Here is a 6,546-nt window from a genome sequence, read left to right on the forward strand (position 1 = left end):
AATTCCTTTTGCTGGCTGCAGCAGAGGGTATGCTAAGATAGAAAGTATTATTTTCCTAAATGGAAGGTGTCAGATGGTCACGGAAATGTGATCGGCTGTTCAAGATCACTGCTTCCCATCTGCAATTTGTGACGTGTGAAAGATTCAGCCCAAATGTGCTCACCAAGCGGAAATCCTCAGCACTTTCTCTTATCGTGGAAAAGCAAGATAACCAGCTGTTTACAGATCAGAGAACATATCATATTAATATCATGGAGAGAGTGATATCATCTTGTTTGTAAAAATATTTTTGTTAACTAAGTGTGGTGTGGTATGGCAAGCTTTAGAGTGAGAGTTCTAATTTATCGCTTTCTGTGAGTATTCTGCAGGTTAAAGATTTTTTTTCTTTCTCTGATCCAATTTTCCTTTTAAGACCAGGAAATAGTAGGATATAAAAATGTTGCAGGAGATCACAAAAATAGTGTGTGAGAAAGACATTGTCTAAGAAATGTGTTAGGCACATTGCAGGTTACAGTAAATGATGTACTGTACTGCATGATCTCAAACCTTTCAACTGCCCTATTTGAATAAGAGGACATCCTAAGTGTAATTTGAAATGACTCACCCTCCCAGTCTACTGTACACTACAGTATGTCTAAACTGAAGCAGCTTCCCTTTGATTTAACGTCTGGTTGCCCTTATTGTATCTGATTACAGGAGAGTTAACATTATCTGTTTGAAATTATGTTATATAAAGCGATATGATTCCTTTGGATGCATAAAGGGCAGAAACAGTTAGAGTATTTTGGTGACACAAAAACTCGCATTAGGAGTTCCCGCTTCATAGCCAGACGATTGTTACTTTAACCGTCCCTGGCAATACTTTTACCAGTTTATCATCCTCTAAGGACAGTTTTATCACCACAGGAACTATAAGAAGTTTGCTGGAGACATAGGTTTAATTTATATAGGTGGGGAGAAAATAAAAAGGGTCCAGTTAAGTGCCAAGTAAAGGTGGAATTTCTGTTATGAAATATGTAAACAGACATGATCAATATCATTAACCATATTTCTCACCTAACGGTGTCTCGCGGGGGTGCTAAGAATGTGCTTGTCATTTCAGCTCAAAGTTAGTAATAGATGAGTCATAAAAAACGTCTACTGTGTATTAAATGGAAGGCTCTTATTTGCCATTCAGGGAGTATGGGAGGCCTGCTGTTTGAAAGCCCCAGATCCTCACACATGGCACAGCTACCACAGATACGGCTCGCAGAGTCAGCCAGCAGCCGGGAGGTGAACAGAGACGAACAGGCGGTGTCCCCTCCAGAGTGAGCACAGGAGTGTGTGTGTGTGCGTTTGTGCGCGCGTGTGTGCGTGCGTGTGTGTGTGTGTGTGTGTGTGTTTGTGTGACATTCTCAAATGACAAAGGATAGTGGTTGTGCGGTGGAGGTGGAAGGGGAAGGGACAGGGAGGTTGTGCGACAGAGGCTCACCTGAGGGAGTGCACGGCTGCTGGGACCAGGGGTGTGGTGAGAGACCCAAGGTGCAGAGGGACCACAGGGGCCCCCCCACCAACACTGTACCGGAGTGTGAGGGGCTGAGGGGAGGGGGTGGGGGCTGCTGTTGCGCAGTCTCCCCAGCGTGATGCATCTACCTTCAGGGCGGCAGCAGGCGTGGAGTAGGGTGCGATGGAGCGAACACAGGCTCAGTGGCGCGGTCACCTAGGGACGCTGAAGTTGCTGTAGCAGGACTGATAGTTATTCCTTGGGAGAATTGCAAGATGAGCCCCATTGTATTAGCAGAACCCCCCCTCCAACCAAAATTGTATCAATGTATGTCCTCCTTTAAGACATGTTGAAAGGACCAAAAACCTTGTCTGACCCTATGACAAAATACATTATTTTTCATTATTTTGTGACTATACAGTATATATATAATATATATATATATATATATATATATGTGATACAATCTAATTTAGCAATAACCTCCCAATACAGCACAGTAAACTTCAATAAATTCCTTTGGCAACCAGCAGCCAGCACATTATTTCATATTGATTTGAAATTCTCAGACATTAAGCTTTTAATTTCCAAGCCCTACTTTTGTGTTGCGACTGTGTTCGAGTCATATCTTTTGGAAATTCTCTGTGTCTAATATGGTCAGCACTCCCAATTATTCACTCCACTGACAAGTGAAACAAACGGGGGACCAACCAGTGCATTCTGTATTATCTACACCCCTTGGATTCTCTGACAATAATTAATACAATGGCAAGCTGCTGTTTCTAGCCATGACGACATGAGCTCGACAACATAAAGCCTGAGTTGTACTTAGTTGCGTGCGGGTGTCGCAGAGCAAAAATAGCAGACCTACAAGCTCACAATGAGCAGCGCTGAGAGGTGTTGTGAGCTTGTAGATCTGCTATTTATGGTGCGCAACACCTGCATGCAACTAAGAATAAATCAGGCATAAGCTCTCTCATTCCAAGAGCTCTTGAGGAGAAATTACCTCCAGCGAGCAGTAAGGTCGTAGACAGCACGGCCACTAACGACCACCGGGTCATATCATGCCAGTGTCAGGTCTGAGATAAAGGTCCCATTGTAGGGTCCTGTTAACATCACCTGGTTATTACTCACATCATTACACCATAAATGTGATGCTCTGGAATATGTCAAGAACAATATGAACACAGCCCTGACTGTAGATATACACAGACTTTTACTGCGCTGACTGTTCCATATATCAGAGACATTCATTAATATGCCACATGATGTTGCACAGGCAGTATAACTGTAGTGCACTGTAAAATCCTCTGTGATACTCTAACTCTGAGAGAGTGCAAGTGCAACCAAATGGGCCTGTGTGGGTCCATTTGGTTACATTTGTACTCTCTCGGTGTTGAATTACCGCTTAGGATTTCACAGCGTGTGCTGACCAACTCAATGGTAAAGCACAAGCAGTGATGCAGGGTTTCTTCACTAGCGTATAACACAATTTAATAGGAAATGGTATAACCATAATACAGTGCATAAGTCATGTGCCACCTTCACATGCTGTATGGCATGTCTGTATGTATTATTTTATATGGAACAGATAAAAGAAGGTTATTTATATCTACAGTATGCCGCATGCAGGTTTGAACTTTGAAACAAACAAACAAAGATCCAAAATGCAATAATGTCTTCACTGTATTTTCAAGTCAACTGAACTGACCAATATAATATTTCAAAGACTCATCATCACTCAATCATATTTAGTCTAGTTTTGAAGGATGGTACTTTTTTTTTTATAGCAGAGAACTCTCATCATCCATTAAAAGAATGTCACACTAATTCTAAATCCATGCAGGAGGCATTGGCATCAACAGAAGCAAAGTGGATGAGTTTCTCTTTAACAGCTGTAATTTGTGTTTTCCAATCACCATGCTGATTTCTGCTCATTATGCTCTGGTTTCACACCGGTAAGTGAGCAAAGTTTGGATTGATTGACTCTAATTAACTAAAAAATGTTCCAAGCCATGGATTTATTATCATGCTAGCTAGCCACAAATGTCAGGGACTTTCACAAATTATTATCCTGTTAAGATAAATGTCTTTGGAATCAAAGGAGTGTGGAAACACAAGGAACATGTATTGTTTGTCTGAGGGATTTGTTTGGCATGATGTTTTCTGTGGACTCTCGTGTGGAAACATAAGCCTACCTCTGGGTATATGACTGTACTACACTGTAGGTAGGCCTATGCAATGGCAAATCCTGGCATTGTAAAATTGAAATGTTTTGGGGTGAAAATACTTTGGGGGGAGGGGGGGTCTGTAAGGTCTATAAGTTTAACGTATACCCCATCGTACGACGGTGTCACTTGCCGACACGATGGCAAGCGACACCATGGTACTATGGAGTATTAAATTAGGCTTTACTCTATTGAGCAGTGGAGAACTGCCTGGTCCACTCTTTGTTAACACAAGACCTATTCCCTGTTGTGTGCTCTAAAACTTGGCAGTATCTCCCTCATTGATATTTTAGACACAGTAGCACCTCTCTCAACTCACATTCTTTCTTTGACTCCATCAGCTCCATGGCTCAAGTCCCCCACTCGGTCATGAACAAAGAGAGGAGAGTGGACACTGGACAGTGTGAATAGTCTCTTTTTCTTTCTTCTTTTACATGTTTAACCACTTTCAACCTGGCAGCCCTATTTTGGTCATATCAACACACACACACACACACACACACACACACACACACACACACACACACACACACACACACACACACACACACACATTGCTGTATATATACTTTTACCCCTTTTAGCCGATCTAGAAACTCAGATCAGCTATTTTTGGTGTGCAACACTCCTGAGACAAAATAGGGCTTATGTGGTTGAGAAAAAAGGAAGAAATCTCAAACAGGCCTTCATTTAGCCTCCAAACACAAAACGTTCCTCTGATTCACCCTGCTTCACGCCAGTGATCAGAGGCGATCAGTGACGTGTAGCCAAGTGAAACGGGGCAGTGGTCTGCATGGTGGCTCCAGGCGAAAATTGGAAATCATGCTATCTGTAAAGTCTTTCCCACCGTATCTTAGCAAAACGAGACATTGATTAAAAAAGAAAAGAAATAGAGTATAAACCTACTTTTATGTGTTACAGAATCTAACAATAAAATGCCCCAGTGAGGCGTTCTCATCATCCCGAAACCGGCGTATAACATGGAAGAAAATACATCTTCTCTGTTGTCAAGTAGCTCCCCCATCAGTATTTGCACACAGTCTACCCGCTTTAGAGCCGCTGCATGCAGGTGCGTATACTTTGAGGCGTGCCTGCAGATAAATGTGATGACATCCAGCTCTAGCTCACTTTCATTTATTTGGGGGATTGATTGGATGCAAGGAGAGGAGATAAATGTGTTGGGGAGGTGCCCTCATTTGACATATTGCCATATAACCAGTAAAAAATAGAAGACGGACCCAGCATCTTTCCTCTTCAAGGTGCTTTTAGAGGGGAGGCAGTATCGTAGCAAGCCGCTGGTCTGAGACACCTTCTTAGCACCATTAGGCTGGCCATCCTGCATACTGGTGTCCACAGAGGATTCTATATTATGTGCAAGAGTGCAGAGGTTGTAAAGAAACTCTCAATGTGTGAAGACGTACCAATTAAAAAGAAAAGAAAATACATTAAAACATTACATTTTAACCAACTTGTTTTCAATTTTCCCAGTGAGATGCACACATTTTTTACAATACTTTCAGCAATGAATCAGGTCTGAGAATGAATCAGAGGCCATGATGACTGACCAGTATTATTATCTTGGGTTGTTGTTCCACACTGCCCCCCTCTGTCCCCACAAGCAAAGGAGGCTTCTGACCTCTCAACAAAATAACTGCATCTCTATCAAGCAGGGACACATATTGAATGCTTGTTGAACATTAACCATGAGACCACAAAGATCTGAACGACTGTAACAACATTCATAAAAAAAAGGCACAGTATGAGCCCTTTCTATCACCTGTGTTCATTTCCGCTGGTTCAAATACAACAATGACATCTTAGAAAAATCTTATCTAACCTAACTTTTGTTGTGTATAGGGAGCAGACATTACTGTTCTGTATCATTAATATTGTGGGGTTGAAACATGATGAAACAAAAAATCAATTTTCTCTAAATAGTACAGTAGGTGTGTTTCAGTTGAGATGCCAAATTGAAAGCAGTGTTTCCCCAGGGTTCTTTAGAAAGCCAGTGGATAGTGTGCACACAACATCCTTTTGTGCACACTATTTACCCCTGGATTGCTTCAGGCTAATGTCTCAATAATTTTCACTCCTTTTGCAGGTCCTTCCCACAAAGGACTTAACTAATGATCCATGGACAAAATGAAGCATTTAAATTTATTCATTAATCATTCATCTCCAGCTCATTGAAAATGCTAAACTTCCACAAAATTAAGATTGAATATTGAAAAGTGATTGAGGGAGACAGCGCTCAGAGAGCGAGGAGAGGGAGGGGAGCAGACGGCCAAAAACAAAAACAAGGGCGCTTCTGGAGAAGAGGTGTCTTCACATGGGTATGGTCAAGGTGGACGAGGGGGTCCTAAGTGCTAGTTAAGGTCACGGGGTTTCACTAGTTGTAATTGGATCTTGAAATCTGGAGAAGCGTAGAATTTCTGTCAACACTGCCTGTAATTATTCTCTTTTCCAATTAATGGTGACATAGATTAATTATCTGATGAGGCAAAGCCAATTGCAATCATTCACCCAGCTAAAATTAGATCAGTCCTGACAGCAGCATGAAAGTCACCTGTTTCATTGTTATGGATTTGCTGCAAGTAAAGAGGAGGGATAGTGAAGCGTGTTGGGGTAAGTAAGTTGTCTGGTTCAGGTGAATGTCCAATTACACTCCTATCTGAACTGCAGGCATCTCTTCGTTCAGGCCAACAGCGTCCGGACTGGCTTGTTTGTTCGCCGTGCCATCATCGGTGGTAGTAGAGTCATCTGTCAAAGACTGCAGGAACGCAGAGATGCGCCGGATTGCTTTTGACAACTCCTCCTGTTTGAATAAGGAAGCAA

Source organism: Nannobrachium achirus (genome assembly GCF_963921795.1).
Source record: "Nannobrachium achirus genome assembly, chromosome: 5".
Classification (NCBI taxonomy): Eukaryota; Metazoa; Chordata; class Actinopteri; order Myctophiformes; family Myctophidae; genus Nannobrachium; species Nannobrachium achirus.